This window comes from Pipistrellus kuhlii, unplaced genomic scaffold (genome assembly GCF_014108245.1).
Source record: "Pipistrellus kuhlii isolate mPipKuh1 unplaced genomic scaffold, mPipKuh1.p scaffold_m20_p_2, whole genome shotgun sequence".
Taxonomy (NCBI): Eukaryota; Metazoa; Chordata; class Mammalia; order Chiroptera; family Vespertilionidae; genus Pipistrellus; species Pipistrellus kuhlii.
Window position 1 is genome coordinate 130,770,681 of NW_023425515.1, and position 16,868 is coordinate 130,787,548.

At 45.8% G+C, this 16,868-nt stretch overlaps 1 long non-coding RNA gene across 2 annotated transcripts; it reads left to right on the forward strand.

Annotated features, from left to right (window-relative positions):
- Window positions 1-362: 362 nt before the first annotated feature.
- Window positions 363-15,376, forward strand: LOC118724245. Of its 2 annotated transcripts, none has more exons than XR_006742162.1 (3): window positions 363-584; window positions 13,520-13,713; window positions 14,773-15,376. It is a non-coding gene; the product is annotated as an uncharacterized LOC118724245 (long non-coding RNA). The 2 variants fall into 2 exon arrangements; XR_004989531.2 differs by having other exon boundaries at window positions 13,566-13,713.
- The last annotated feature ends 1,492 nt before the right edge of the window (window positions 15,377-16,868 follow it).

Genomic DNA, 16,868 nt, shown 5'->3' on the forward strand with positions numbered 1-16,868 from the left:
GATCACTCAACACCTTGTTGGTTCTGAATGCAGAAAACACACCTTATAAATGTATGATAACCATTCTGTAATAGAGAGTGTGACAATTTACTTCGCAGCGCGTTTCGGGCTGCTAATTGATCGTTTCAGTCCAGGGACGATTCGGAATAAATTATAGCCATCAAAAGGATATCACAGCTCATTCTGGTGGAAAGATCTCCTCCCCGCGCGCGGCGTCGGTCTCCCGGAGAGACGACTGCACCCCGCGGGCAGAGGGGCGGGGAGGGAGCCGGCCGGAGAAAAGAAGGCCAGGGGGCGGGGCCGGGAAAGGGCGGGTCAGCGGGAAGGGCGGGGCCGACGGGAGGGGCGTGGCGAGGGCAGGCCAGGGGGCGGGGCCGGCGGCAGCGCCCGGGGCTGCAGGTCCGCGGCCGGACGGTAGAGGCCTCCCTTCCTAGGCGGCGGCGGCGGCGGCGGCGGCGGGGCGCTCCCCGCTGGGGCTCCTGAGCTCCCGCGTCCTGCGCCGCGAGGTCCGGGTCGGCGGCCCGGGGTGAGCGCTCCCCGCCCGCCCTCCGCCTCCCGCAGGTGGCAGCGCCCCCGCATCCGAGGTGAGAGTGTCCCCGGCGCCGGGCCTGCGGGGGGCGGGTGCTCAGCGCGCGGGGGTCCCAGCTCGCGCCGGAGGCTTCTCCGCGGGGCTTCCCCGCAGGAGCGCGGCGGCGGCTCCCGGAGCGCCAGGAGCGGGAGAGGCGTGTGTGTGTGTGTGTGTGTGTGTGTGTGTGTGCAGGTGGGAGCGGGGGGCCTCACGCCGCGAGTGGGGAGGCGGCTGGGGGACCCCGTCCCGGGCCCAGCCTTGCCGGCCGCAGACCCCGGGAGGCGAGGAGAGGCGAGGAGAGGCGGCGGGGGTCTCGCGGGGGGCGCGGGGCCTGAGAGCGGGGCCGGGAGGGACCCTCGAGTCGGGAGCCCGTGGGCCGGGCCCTGCCGCACCCGCAGCCCGCCTCGCCGCGGGGACCCGCGCGCCCTCCGTCCAGCCTCCTGCCTGGATGTCATTTCCCAGCGAAGCGTGTGCCGCTGCTGCGGGTGCGCGTGGGGAAGAGACCCAAAGACCTATTCCTGGATGGAATTCGAATTTGAAGGAAAAAAAATAGTTTTTTTTCTTACTTTGGTCGCGGGGACTTGCCTATCTGGCCTCCCCATCTGGTCCATGAGATCTCCGCCGCCCCCCCTTCTTCCCCCCATCTTCCCTTCTCTTCCGAAATGGGAGCTGAAAGGCGGAGGCCCTGCTCACGCACCGCACACCCTCCTCCCCGCGCGGGCCGCGGCTCCGCGTCCTCCGCTCCCGGCCCTCTGCCAGGCCCACACCCACCCCGTGCCCAACCAGGCGCGGCTGTCCGTGCAGGCCGTTTTGACAGCGACGCCCATGCCAAGCCGTTAGGAAGTGCAATGTCAGTGCGTCCTGGAGGACGGGTAATGCACAGGCCACCGCTGGACACGCTATCTTGCAAGGAAACGTCTGAGACCGTCTGCAAGAAGCACTTTTAATCCACACACCAAGAAGTATTTTGTGATTGGTGGACATCTTTCCAAAACGCTGAAAGAGGGAGTAGCATTTGTCACGTTGCTCACCAAAGCCCCCGTAGGATGGAGGAGGGTTTTGTTTTATTCCTGTTCTTTCTTATAAACCGAGGAGCAGAAATGTTATGTGACCCCGACAAATAGTCCATCATAAGTCAGCGAGAGAATTCTATGTATGAAACCATACAATCTAAAAACTGGAATAATTGAAAAAAGTGAGGAAACGAGATGGTGAGAGAGAAGTCCTCTGCTAGTTCAAATGAGAGGCCATATGCTTTTAGCACAAGTGCTGAACGTATAAAAGGACCAGTTTATCTGAGGAATGGAAGTCAGGTAAATTTTCTGTAAAACGCCAGTCTTAATGACTACTACTTACTCATGGCTATTAAAAACTAATTATATCAAGAATCACTTGAAACAAGTGATTAGGTTCAAAAGTATGGCTAGGGCCCTAATGAATGGATTCTGAAATCTAAAGCAATCCAAATCTAAGTGAATGCTTTAAAGTTGGTATTATATAATAGGTTTGATTTACACAGACCAAATCCTGTTAGTTTTACAGTGGACTCTGTGTTGACCCTTGATATGGTTTTCTTTTCCTCCATTTATTAGTAAGTACTTATTCCTTACCTATTAAGGTCCTCCACTTTCCTTTGACATTGAACATGACCCCTGTAGGCATTTAATAAATAGTTGTTAAAATGTAACTAAAACATGTATACCCTCTAACTCCAAGAAACTCAAGGAGTGGTATTATGAAAGAGTTAAAGACTGTGGCATTTCATTTGTACAAATGGAAAGTTGTTGGCTACTCTCAAGTAGTAAGTCAAGTGGAGAAAATAAATTAGAAGTCAGAAAGCGTTCCCCACACTGTACCCTATTCACAGTACTGTGTGTTTTCTCTTAAAAAAATGTACAACAAAGTTTTGAAGGACTTGCATGACTGAAGAGATTTGTGACATTCTTTTAATTATTTTAGAATGTAAAGTTTACATGAAAAGGTTTACCTCTTTATATGGTATGCTAGACTCTGGTTTTATGTGAGTGAAAGCACCATTTTTTTTAGTTAAAATCAAAACCACATATCCTCACCCCTTCTCCCCCCACCCAACCTGAAATAATAATTGCCTGCAATTAAGAGAAGCAAACAAAACACATCCCAAGTAGTAACAAATTCACTGGATTAAACTGCATTGTTTTAACTAAAATAGAAAAACAGACCATGTGTATATCCCAATTACTTGTAGTTTTAATTTTTCTTGGATAATTCTTGAAGTCATTCACAACAATGCCAAGATCCTTGAATAAAGACATTTTTGTGTGAAATCTATAAAATGGATCTAAAGAATATAAAATTCTGTGAAGTATAATAAGAGAAGCCAAGATGTTAAGCATAATTTTATCCTTAACCCTCAAAATGTGCTGTAGGGCTGAAACTATGTGATCATGACTAGGACTAACAGTCAACTATAACAGAACATAAACTTTTAACAACTGTATTTTAACAACTATACCAGGACTTACATGTACATTTCAGCGTATCCTTATCCAACCTGCCATCTTGGAAGGCTGCCACTTACTGCATGGTACTTCCATTACTGCCATTGCTCAGACCTATTTTGGAGCTCTTTTTTGAATCCTGTTTTCAGAACCCACAGCACAGCTTGTTAAAAAGCCCTGTAGATGGTAAGTTGTCTTCCTTTGAAGACCTTCAGTCTCCTGAAGAGTAAGGTGGGTGATCAAGGCATGTTAATATAATTGGGGTCAAAACAATTGGAAATACATTAGATAACTTTCTAAAGTCATTATACAAACATAGTTTGAATGATGGCAGCACCATTGGAATAAAGATACCAATGAATAGCTTTAAGAATAGTACTCATTTGGAGTTATACATTCTTTGATTGTCAATGAATTACCATATTTTTTGGACCATAAGATGCTCCGGACCATAAGACGCACCAGTTTTTAGAGAAGGGAAGTGAAGAAAAAAAGATTCTGAAACAAATAGTGTCCTAAAATATTTTATGTGCATTAAAACCCAACATCACAGTCATAAACACATGTAATCAACCCTGTAAAGTAAACAGCAGCATTTAGAACCATTTTAGAGCCGGGGAGACCACACAGAGCCGGGCAAGTAAAAAAACTTTTTTTTTAAAGTATATGTGTAGGCTATATTTGGACCATAAGACGCAGGTACTTTTCCCCCCCACTTCTGGGGGGAAAAAAGTGCGTCTTATGGTCCGAAAAATACGGTACTATTTAACCATCATATATACATATAGTACATTGGTGTGCAGTAGAGACATTACTTCAGGAAGTTATATTGTCAAGAATTTTATCAATCTGGATTTTATGAGAGTTCACTTTTGCTACTGTGATTACAAGCTAAGATCTAAATATGGAATTGGATAGGAGAAATTCAAGATGTCATGGGCTAAAATCAGGATTGTCCTATGTAGTTCTACAGACTTGGCGCTCCACATTCTTTGAAGTATAAGAGAATCACACTCAATTAAGAAATCAGACTTAACTTGTATTTTATTTAGTGAGCAAGGCACTGGCCATTACAAAAAATCTCAGTAATCCTTAGACTGTAGATGAAGTCTAACCTGTGGGATAAAACACTTCCCGTTTTAGTAGTTGGTTGTGAATATGGACCCTAAAGTAGATATGTAGTAGAACCACTGCGTACGGCTTTAAGTTAGCAATATGCTATCTACTATACAAAATACAGAATCATGAAATTCCTCATCAACTGAGTTTGAACTCTTTATTATATTCAAGAATAGACTATGGGAAAGGAAAAGAGAGAGTGGGAGAGGGAGAAAAGTAGGTCATGAGGCTTTTGAATCATAATTATTTGAATTAACTTGAGGGAAGAGTTTACAAGAGCTTCCCAGAAACCACCAGCAAACAATTTAAAATCTGAGGAAATAGGGATGGCTCAGTGGTTGAGCGTTAATCTATGAACCAGAGGTCATGGCATAAACCTGGGTTGTAAACTGTTAATCTGTGATTCTAGGTCAGGGCATAAGCCTGGGTTGTAGGCTCCATCACCAGTAGGGGGCGTGCAGAAGACAGCCAATCATTGATTCTCTCTCATCATTGATGTTTCTATCTCCCTTCCTCTGAAATAAAAATATATATATTTTAAAATGATAATAAGAGCTGAGGAAATAATTCAACTCCAACTAAGACTACATGGAGAACCAAGAAAAGCATATAGAATGTAATTAGCCAAGTAGGAAAATTTCTAAGAGTTCAAATCTAATATCTTTAGTATAATATAGAAGGTTGGGATCATTAGTGATTAGCTGGGATCCAGACCATAATGACCAGGAGAGAGCAAGACCAGCAGATAAAGAGAAAAGACCTTGCTTAAATGGAATGTTGGAGATGCTGATGCACTTATAGGGAAGGTCAGCCAGCAAGAAATAGAGCAACTTCACAAAGCAACAAATATATGTATGTCTTTCACCCCAGAGTTAGACAAAAGGAGATTAGTCAAATTTTAGCTGAGAGAGAAAAAAATGTCCTCGCCGTGGCTGGTGTTGTTCAGTGGATAGAGTGTCAGACTGCACACCAAAGGTCATGGGTTCAATGCCTGGTTAAGGGCATGTACCTGGCTGCGACCGGTTTGGCTCAATGGAGTGTGTTGGCCTGCGGACTGAAAGGTCCTGGGTTTGATTCCTGTCTATGGCATGTACCTTGGTTGAGGGCACATCCCCAGTAGGGGGTGTGCAAGAGGCAGCTGATCAATGATTCTCTCTCATCGATGTTTCTAACTCTCTATCCCTCTCTCTTCCTTTCTCTGAAAAGTCAATAAAATATATTAAAAAAAAAAAAAAAAAAAAAAGGGGCATGTACCTGGGTTGCAGGTTTGGTTGGAATGTATACGGGAGGCAACCAGTAAATGACTCTCTCATATTGATGTTTATTTCTCTCTTTCCTCCCTCCCTCTATTCCACTTTCTTTAAAAATTAATGGAAAAATATCCTTGGATGAGGATGGGCAAAAAAGAAGAAGAAAGAAGAATGTCCTTATATCATCCATTTATAAGATCTGGAATTTTACTTCCTGCCTGCTTTGATGAGCGTGGTTATTGCCCAGAAATTAAGAAAGGGGACCTGCTGGGCCCTAGATCCCAGGTTTACATATCTAACTAAAGGGTCAGGGAACAAGGTGGGCAGATCCAATTCCAGATCTTTTCCAGGGAAAGACCCTCAACTGTTTGTCTATTGGGTAGACAAAACAGCTCCAAAATTTTATGTTACAAGTAGAAGAAAGAAGCAGGTACCCAGAAACCTCAATAAATAATGGTAAATGTGGAAAAGCAAGTGGCAGTGATGCTGGCCTATCTTTAGAACCAGATAGCCTAGCCATCATGCCTGCTCGTCTTCCATAGACGTAAGAACCAGCCAAACATTTCTTAATGTGAATCTGTTAAATGTTGTATATAGTGTTTATAGCTTCAGGATTAGGGTGGAAGATTCTTAGTATGGTCCAGCAAATTGTAATAGAAGTTGGATTAGTGTAGCTTAAAGCCCATCTCTTGAAGACAGAGAATTCCTGGTTTTCAGTTTATGAAATTAACATGTGAATCCAGAATATAGAAAAGGTGAGAAAATGCCCTGAGAATTGGGAAGTATCACGTGTAGAAAGAATCCTGGACCAGGAGAGGGGACTAAATTCACCATGTTCTTATAGGGAAGGTCAGTCAGCAAAGAAATAGGGCAACTTCACAAAGCAACAAATATACTTATGTCTTTGGGTTAAATAGTTGTGTTACTTGAGGCAAATTTTAGTTTTCCTCATAGGCAAAATGTATATAATAGTAACACCTAAATGGGCCTACTTCAAAAGGTAGTTTTGAGCCTCGTTTGAGATGAAGTGAAAGGAATGATTTGTTTTATTAAGTGCTGTGCATGTGTAGGATTTTGTGTGCCACAACACAGATTTTATAGGTGAAAGTGAGAGCCATAGTCCTTGAGCTGTCCAGACATAAATGAGGATGGAAACCCCCTTTGGGAACTTGAGAGAACAGGCTAGTTTTAGCATGTATACTAGACACAAGTGAATAAGTAGTCATTTTGTCTCCTTTCTCAGATTCATAAGAAGTACTCTGATGCTACTGCAAGAGATTAAAAAAAATTCTTAAAGACCTGTTGGATGGAAAGAAACCTGCTAGCTCACTTAATACTATTAAGTGCAGATCTTCAGCTCTGGCAATAAAGGGGCAGTCTCCCTGTGGACAAAGCTGGTTAGGCTTCAGGCCTTGATTCTCATACTCTCAGAAGTTCCTTTTCTTAGAGACTTAGGAATCCCATTACCACTTTCCTATCCTAGAGGAGATCCAGAAGCCGGCTGGAGTTCTCCATATTGGTTTGATTGGTCAGCCGTGAACATGTTTTGCAATTGTTATTCTTCCCACAGCAGCAACCATTTTTGCTGCCGACACAGTGAGACTGGAGTCCACCCAATCCCCTTCCCAGGCCATTTAAAAAACACTGACACGTGTGTCTTTCATTTTCTCTTACTTTCCTCTGTAAAAGGCATGGAGGCTGCAATGGAAAGGACATTTGCTACTCTAGCTTGCAGAAACACCAGATACAGACAGCATCCTGGGCTCCCACTATGGGCATGCCTCCCAGAGAGGAGGGGGTAATGGGAGGGGTTGCCCGGGATATCATGGCCTAGTATAGGCTCCTCCTTCCTTCTGTTGAGTTTCAGAATCTACCCTACTAAAGAGTAAAACCTCTGACCTTTGTTCAAAGTCAGGGTTAGAGGGCTGTTTTCTGGAGGTTTGTTGAGAATTCTACACAGTGACACTTCATAAATTCACATTGTGTGCCGCACAATGTATTTGAGCCAGTACAATGTGTCCGCTAAGGAAAGGGGCAGTGGATTCAGATAACCTGTGTTCGAATATCAGATCTGCTACTTTACTCGCTGATTGGCTTGGGCATGTTTCTTGTTCTTTCTGAATTGCAGTTTCTTCACTTACAAAATGACAATAGTAACAGATTCTACTCTTAAGGATGGCTGTTGTGTTCGGTGTATGCTCAACAAAGGGAGCTATATTAAGCTGGGAGGGTGAGAGAGGAATATAAAGAAATAGAAGGCGAATTCCCATCTTCAGGAAACTTATGGTGCAGTTGAAAGGGACTGAATAATAAATAAATAAATAACTGACATGACCATACATGACAGGGAATGGGAGTGCCAAAAGTCCGCCATGCGGATAATGAGTTGAGCATTCTGCCAAGGACTAGGGTGATGGTGAAAGGTTTCAAGATAGACTTGTGGATTTCTCTCTGGGATTCTCAAACTGGGTGGGGTTCAGATAGGTATAGCGGAATGGAGAAGGCGTCCAGATGGCAAAGAGAAGGAGTGATCAGAAGACAGAACGCAGCAAGGGTGGGAGCATGCCAGAATGGAAAGTAAACCAGCATTTGAGACAGATAGATAAGAATCCTATCTCTGCTGTGGGATCTGGGTTGAATGCCTATGTTGACTTCGTTAGCCTCAGTTTCTACAGTCTTAAAATTGGTATAATCATATTTCACCCAGTTGGAGGACTGAAATATTTATATCCCTAACATGTTGCCTGGCATCTCCTAACTTCAATAAAACGAAGATGATTCACATGGTGTTTTCGGTGTGCAGTGGGAGGGCGGGCTGCCTGAGGGGCTGCCTTGCCTTGTGTCGGCTAATACAAACAGGAAATGGCCAGTGACGGGCGGGCAGAGAGCAGGCTTACAGGTGATTTAAGGAGCTGGACCTGTGACAGGCTATCCGAGCTTTCAAGGCTTCCCAGTAAAATGGGGTTTATGATAGTTAATCTCAAGGCACTCACTCCGAAGGCTGTTTTGGAGGTAGGAAGGAATTTACACAAGCATTAGGAAGGTGGTAAGGATCTAGATTAGGATAGTAGCAGGGTTACCAGACCTGGCTGGTGGGTCTCTCTAAAGTTTCATAAAAGGAGCTTAGGCTCCAGCAGTGTGGTGTGAAGGAACCTTTGTCTTGTTTTGATTTTTCATAGACCCCTAATATTTAGTGTCAGTTGCCCAGAATAAAACGGCTATACCATATTGATCCACAACTATGGAAAATAGAACTCACTCAATATCCAGGGACTGTAAAAGGTGGGAAGTCACTTAAGTGCTAAACAAACCCTAGAACTCCCTCCAGCTTTTAAAACAGCGCTTTCAAACAGCTCCTTTCCTCTTCCTGCTGACACAGATGGATGTGTGCCTGTCATTGGTTTTCAGGAAGACACAGACACAGATCATTTATAGCTGTCTGGAGTTTGAGGTTAGGATTGTAGTACCAAGTGGCATTGGGTTAAATAGGGGGATGCTGCCAGCAAAATGGTAATTTTGATAACTTTACTTGGTGATATTTTGATTTGGATGAGAAAATTCTGTTATTTCCCTGGGGTTTAGAAGGGATTTAATTAAAAACGCAAACCTAGGAAATAGTTTTGGATCCTAGGGAATTCAATTATATTGTCTCTCATTCTCTCCTCACCCCTCTCTCTCCCCACCCCCCCTCTCTTTTCTGTTCATAGTAGCTTTGTAATGGGAAAACACATGGTACATAATAGTATTTCTAAAGGAAGTCACACTGATTACATAGATACCAGTTTTAAAAATGTGCCTTGGCCGGGTAATTCAATTGATTAGAGCATTACCAAGGTTGCAGGTTTGATCCCCAGACAGGGCACATGCAGGAGTCAACCAATGAATGCATGAATGGGTGGAATAGCAACTTTCACAATCTCTTGCGCGCGCTCGCTCGCGCTCTCTCTCTCTCTCTCTCTCTCTCTCTCTCTCTCTCTCTCTCTCTCTCTCTCCCTCTCTCCCCCTCTCCCCCCTTCTCCCTCCCTCTTTTTCCATTCCTCTCTCTCTTTCAAATCAGTTAAAACACACACACACACACACACACACACACACACACACACATACACACAAGGAAATCGAAACTGCCTGTTACTGTCCAATGGTGGGTCTTACACATACTAAGCAGGAAAGAATAACTACCCTACCACTCATTTCCTGAACTCTGGTGTTCTCATTTGGCTATAAGGGTGACATGGTAATAACTCTTGGGAGTCATAATAGCTCACTGTGGCCAAGCATTGCTTCCCTGGGAAGGAGCATGCACATGCAAAGGGATGTGCACAACGGTTGCTGAACACAGGAGGAAGGTAAGTGACAAAGGAAAAGGCAGGCCCTGTGAGGTTAGAGGCAAAGCCAGCTGCTTTAGTCCTGTCACTTCCGAGCAGGGGCAAGGACGGTAGTTCATTTCTTATCTCCTGAGTTTATTTAAACCACCTGCTGGGGTGGGGATGGTAAGGGAGAAAGAATGACATTATAAGGCTGATTAAGATGCAAACATGCAGATTATATCCGGCTCCTGGCATTCCTTTTCACTCCAGCCTGGAAACAGAAGATTGCAGAGGAAACCTGCTCTAAGGGAAGGAGGTGGAGAAAGCAAAAGACATCTACTATGTAAAGATTTTCTAAATATATATCATTTTTGGATTTCTTGTATCCATGCCACCCTAACTGATTACCCAGAGTAGCTGCTGGCTGAAACCCTGGCTGGAGGGTTTGGACCAGGGGCAGGTGGCATGGGCCAGGGGGTCTGCGAGCTGCTGGCATTATTTTTGCTGAAGGAGCCTCATCAGATAGCAAGTCTCCCCTTTCCCATGGGTGACAGGCACTGGTCTTGGAGAGGCCTCATTGTGGATTCCAGCCTTCTCCGCCACCACAGCCCCCCCCCCCCCCCAACCCCTCAGCTTTCAGCTCCTGCAGAGGGACCCTCTCTCTTCCTCCTTTCTTCAATTAAATGAATTAATTACCAGGCATTTAACTTTTTGCCAGACTTTTTCATTATGCCCAGAGTTTTTGCTGAGCGGCAAAGGGAAGTAATAACATTCACAGTGAGGGGCAAATCCTGTTAATGAACAAATTAAAGTTCAAACGGTGATTCAAGTTCACAACCTCTCGGTGGCTCTTCTCTTTAATAAGAGTTATATATGTTACTTTCCTTGCTCTTTTCTCCCTTTTATTACTTTTTAAGCTTTTCATCAACACTGCTGGGGCATATTTGAGGCTCCCAACCTTTCAGCTCTGACAAGGACTTGAGCAGTTATAATCCCGTCTTAATTTGGCAACTTTTGTAAAACACATAAAGGACCCAGGGTCACCTTTGGTCACCAGGGACCCCAGTGACCCTGTGGTTTCCACCTCCCGCCTGGGCTGCCTGGGCCACTCCAGGTTTGCATTCCCCTCTGGCAGTCAGGGTCTTACAGCTCAACTTCCCACCCTCAGGGCACAGGCTGGAGGCTGACCGCCCGCCCGTGCCTGAGCCCTGGTGTCTCTCCCTTCCTTCTGCCGTGGCTCTTCCCACCCATTTGTTTACAACGCTGGCGGGAAGTGGACTAACCAGCTAGGAGCCTTTATGAGGAAAGGTATTTGAGGTAGGAAGGATGCTTGACCCCCTCCCCACTACCATTACCAAACACTGCTCCCTGCTGGCTGGGCGGAAAGACCACGCTCTGAAAGACAGGAAAACCCAACCCTCTGGCAATGGAACGGGGGAAGGCCTGAACCTGGCTGGAGGGAGCCCCCAGAGGCGCCTGGAGCCTGCCTACTCCTCCTCCCCCCTCTACTTATTTATTTATTTACTTGATTCGGTGCTGCGGATTGCGTGGGGGTCTTTTCCACCTCCGTGCCTGGCTTCTCACGGCAGTCCCCAAGCGTGGCTTGATATAATCACCATGACAACTGCAATCTAGGAGCATACACATAATAGAGATGAAATAGACAAAAGATTAGCATGCCATGAAAAGTACAATAAGTTTCTTATTTAGCATTTAGATAACTGTCTTTCCTTCGGAGCAAGCTTCAAAGTTGAAGCCAGTTTAGACCAAGAGGATTAATTCTTTCTCCCACATGCTTCATTGAATCTCTCATTACCAAACTTTGTCTGTATTGATGTAAGATTTGATTGAAGATTAGAGCATTTAGCAAATCTTGCTTTTCTGCATGTATCAGGTCCTTTCAAGCACGGATCGCGGTGCCCAGTGGTCAATACCCTTACTTTTATCCAGTGTCTGCTTCATTTAAACTTAATCAACTCCATCAATGAACTGGAACAGGGAAACGTCCCTGCGGCAAGAATGTTGTGCTTTTGTGGGATAATTCTTTGCTCTTTCCCGATCTGTTGGCGTTAAACCTAAAATTGCACTATGATGAACTTTTTTTTTTTTTAATCAATATGATAATGACAATTGAGCCTGAACGCTCCGGTAGGACTTATATAGTACAGCATGATCCGGCCTCTGTTACCCACACAACTTCTGGTCCTGCGTCAGTCTGCCTCCTTTGGTGTGGCGTTAATACTCTTCCTTTCCTGACACTGAATATTGCTCAAGCTGGAAAATGATGCATCTTTGTGGGGAAGGCTCATATGTCACAGCCAGAAAGTGAAGCAGACCGATTGGTTGTGTGAATTATCTGACTTGCTGCGGTGAATTATTTGCACTGTTTCCCTACCTAGTCAACAAGTTCCTGAGGTATAGTAGAGATCAATCAAAACTGACAGCCCGCGCGTGAAGGCTTTACTGTGTAAATCTGGTGCACTCATCCTGGCCATGCCGGCCCTGGCATCTGTATATCATTTTTATACTGCTACCAGTAGAGCAATTTCAAAAGTATTTGCAAGGAAAATGCGTGTCCCCATCTGTTCCTGGAAGCATAAATGTGCCACCTTCGGAGGGTTTTCACTGGTAATCATATCTTTAATGATCAACAGACTAGTGATATATATTTTTCCATAAAATGGGGTTTTCTTTACTTTATTGTGATTGGCTAGAATAAATAGCTTTTCCATATGTTAGGGAGATAAAATATAAGATTAGCAGAGGTCGTTTGTTAGATAGTAAACAAAAGAAACAATTCATTCCAAATAATCTTTGAAAAGAAGCTCCGGCAAAATTAAGCTGCAATAACAGAGCGTCTAAGGCCCCAGATCAGAAGCAGACCTTGGTCCTCCTTGGAAAAGGAGCTGTTTAGGAGCAGCAACTCCGAGTGTTTTCGGGGACTCCGGTGGCTTATTCTCAGAGGCAGAGTAGGGAAGAAGGAGCAGGATTAGGAGAGGGTAAAATAATACTTACTTGTTCTCTTCTGTCTTAAGGTTGTACTTCCTTTCCCTGTATTTTACCTGCTATTTGCCCACCCTTATCGCAGAACCCTGAGTAAACTGACGGGGGGGTGTTTAGAAAGAAGGAAAAGGCCAACTTGCTGAATCCTCTTTAGGTCTTTTAGAAGACGGGGATTGTTCATGTACTTTAAATAAATCTTCCATAGAAAAGGGTGGCTTCAGATGGTGGAACACAGTGTGGGTCTTTATGTGAAGCCATGCAAAAGGCACCTGACATGGCCAGGACCCACCAGAAAACCCCAGGAGTGTTCTTGGTGATCTAGTCCCATCTGTATGGGTTACAGTCTGTGGACACAAACAGGTCCTGACCACAGTCCCACCTCCACACAAGCACCCACGTGTGTGTTCTCCACAGTCAGCACCCAGGAGCCCGCCCCTTTCAAATGCAGGAACTCTTACTTCTATAGATACTTGAGTTCTTGGTGAAGTTTGGAAGCATCTCCTCCAGGAACTCTGTCCAGAGGTTACAACTGCCTACTCAAGAATCTCCAGTTCACTTTTCTCCCTCCCCTCCCCTCCCCTCCCCTCCCCTCCCCTCCCCTCCCCTCCCCTCCTTTTTTCTTTTCTTTTCTTTTCTCTTCTCTTCTCTTCTCTTTTCTTTTCTTTTCTTTTCTTTTCTTTTCTTTTCTAGTTTTACCTGTTTTAAAAATAATCTTCATTGTTGAAAGTATTACATATGTCCCCCTTTTATCCCTATTGACACCCCCTGCCCTCCCCCCCCCCTCTGTCCCAGGCCTTCACCACCCTATTGTCTGTGTCCATGGCCCTTTTCTTCCCAGGGCCCGGAGAGACCAGCCCCTGTTCCACAAAGGACACCTGAATCTGAAGAAAATACATGCAGAGCAACTTAGACCCATTTCTAAAAGTCAAGAATTGAGAAGGAGGGGAGGAGTGGTTCTCACTAAACACTGAGAACAGGACCAGTTAGTAGGTTAATTGTTAAGCTAGTTCTTTACTCTTTACTGTATGTATTGTTCCTGACTTTTTTTCTCCTTGGGGTAATGGGGAAAAGCTTTGACTTTTTTGTATGTCTTACCCTCTCTCTCTCTCACACACACAATTTTTTGCTCTCTCCAGATTCCTACTGCTCTCACTGCAGCAGGTGTGTGTGATTGTTTCAAAGTGGGGATATGGTCATCAGGCCAGTCCTGAGCAGAAAGTCTCTGTTGGATTCTTAGACCTAACTTATGTTAATTTCTGGCCCAGGTGAGACTTGGAAATAACTAATAGTGCAGTAGAAAAATAACTCATCCCAGACCAGAAGAAGATGGGAGAGCCACTCTCAAACAATTTTCTTTTAAAATTTCCTTTTGTCCTGGCTGGTTTGGCTCAGTGGATAGAGCATCAGCCTGCAGACTGAGGGTTCCAGGATTCCGGTCAAGGGTACATGCCCGGGTTGTGGGCTCAATCCCCAGTAGGAGCATTCAGGAGGCAGCCAATCAATGATTCTCTCTCATCGTTGATGTTTCTATTTCTCTCCCTCTCTTCTCCTCTCTGAAATCAATAAAAATATATATATATATTTTAAAATTATCTCTTAATTTTAAAAACACAATCTTACAGGCTGGATTGCAGGTAGGCAGACATGCATCATGTATCATAACAGGTAGATAACACTTTGTCTCAAAACAGATTTACCATCGTATTGCAATTTAGACTAAAAAGAAAGGAAAGTTATGCTCACGGTTTCCACGCTGTGTTGTGATACACTGCAGATCTCAGTCTTCAATGGATTTGCTTGCCACAAGGAAATTTTGACATGTGTTATGTAGTGTTATGTATGAACGATGATTTGCACTCAATTCAAAGAATTAAATTTCCATATTTCTATGTATTTTACTTTGGAACCCATTTTGCATCAAGTTTCTGGTGTGTGTGTGTGTGTGTGTGTGTGTGTTTTCGTAAAAATGAAAGAAAATGAAAAACTCACGAACTGATTTTATGCAGAAGGAATAAATCTGTGATGTTTGCTCCTTCCCCGTCCAGGATGGCAAGGCTGTTGCTACTGCAGTTGGGACATTTCCCACTCCACGCTCTGTCCTCCCCAGGGCCCCGTCTGACACAGAAGCTCCTGTCAGAAACGTGGCTGTCCACTCCAGCGCGGAAGACATCTGCAGAGCTCGCCTTTGGGGCTCCTGCTGGCCGGGGCTCTGACCCACAGAACTGCATGTAGCCAGGGGTTTCCTATACCCCACAATGGAGCCATTTGCAGCACATAGTCTGTTGCTGCTTGAAAACCATAGACCCGGTATGCATCCACATCTATAGCAGAGATGGAAGCCTTGGTAACTATGGGATAAAGATAGAACATTTTAAAAACAAACACACTGTGTTCAGGGTTAAAATCACCTGTATTCACAATGCTGTCTCTTTCCCTCCACAGTCTCACGCCACCAAGCAACCTCATCAATCCGGGCTTATTTCACTGATGATATACTTTATACCAGAGAAACTACTAGGTAGCTATGTATAACAATAGATTGTTAACCAATTTTATGGAAACAAAATGCCCTCCCATCTTAGAGGAAAATATTGAACCTAAACTCAGATATCTGAAAACAGATAACTTAATAAAGTGTCAATTTGCATATACTGCCTCATGATCATAATGTGCATAGTATGTTGTGGCATTTATTTTTTAGGTGCCCCTTGACAACCCGGGGTGAAACAGGCAGCATGCCGTCTTAGAAAGAAATTCAGTTTTTAAAAAATAAGCTGAAGGAAATGGCTCTTTTGATTACAGGAGATAAGCTCAATTGAAAGATCAAATGAACTTTAAAATTGTAGAACCAATCCTGAAGTTAAATTACCAGTAACATGCCACCTGGATCTTAAAAATGCAAAGGTATTTCAAATGATAAAAAAAAAAAAAAAAAAAAATTGGGGGGAATTGAAATTTCCTTTTTGTTTCCCCTCACTCTAAACAGCATAGTAGTAATACTTTGGTCATCCCTGGCTTTTATTGGGGATTTTCATCTTGCTTCCGTAGGAAACAGCAGAAATAGCTTGTGTAAGTGAATAGCCTCATTCTGAAGAACGGACTTTCCGGGCAGAATTTCTACAAGCACCCTTGTCTCCGGGCACTGAGAAGGGATGTGTTTTAATTTGAGGTCAGAACAGCTGGGTTCAGTTCTGGAGATGACAGTGAGTTTTCCCCTTGGGGGAAGAGGGGAGAGAGAGGAAGCAAAATTAGTTTTGCTGTGCGACCCAAGGACTACCCCAGGCACCACCCAGGAAGGGAGGTTTGGGTTTCTGGGCAGCGCTTCTGCTGGCCCCTTTCCTAACGACCTTGTGGCCAGTCACCTTGGGCGCGGGTTTCAGTCGTCGCTGTCAGATCCCGGCCTCTGCCACCTTCTCTCTGCGGGCTTTTGCCCTAAGACTTAAGATCCCTTCTTCCCGAATTCCCCTCCCCCACACCAACACAGACCTCCAGGGACTTATCAGGTGATTTGAGAAGCCTACGGGGCGCACCCAGAGGGGTAATCCTGTCCCACCTGCACGTTCAGAATCTGGGTTTAGCGTCCTCCATGCTGACCAGCCCTCTGACCGGGGCGGTACGCGGTCGCGGCCCCAGCGCCCAGGGCCGTCCGTGGGGGAGGCTGGCCCCGGCCCCGGAGGCGCCACCGCTGCCCCGCGCCTGCTGGCCCGCCTGGCCACAGTGTGGCCACAGGCCCAGCCCGGGCCCGGGGCTGGCACGAACCGGGGAGACGGTGTCCCCCGAGGACGCACGCTGCCCGGGCCGGTGGGGTCGCCTCTGTGGACGGGAGGGGCTGGCTGGGCGCATTGGCGACTCGCTGGGAACGCGGACGCGCGCGGAGCGGGTGAGAGGGGCCGGCGCCCTTCCTGCCCGCCCTTGCCCCTCCCGTCCCGGACACCGCCCTCGGGGCACCGGGACACCGACGCGGTCTAGGGCGGGGACAAGAGGGTGGGGTAGGTCCGACTCCGGCGCCCCAGGCCGCCCGTGGAAGGAGCGGGGTCTCCGCAGCGGCCACTGCCTCCCCTCCCCTTCCCGGGACAGAACGCCCGGGGCGAGGGCGCGGCTCTGGGAGCTCGGGGCGCGCAGACCGGGGCTTGGGGGCGCC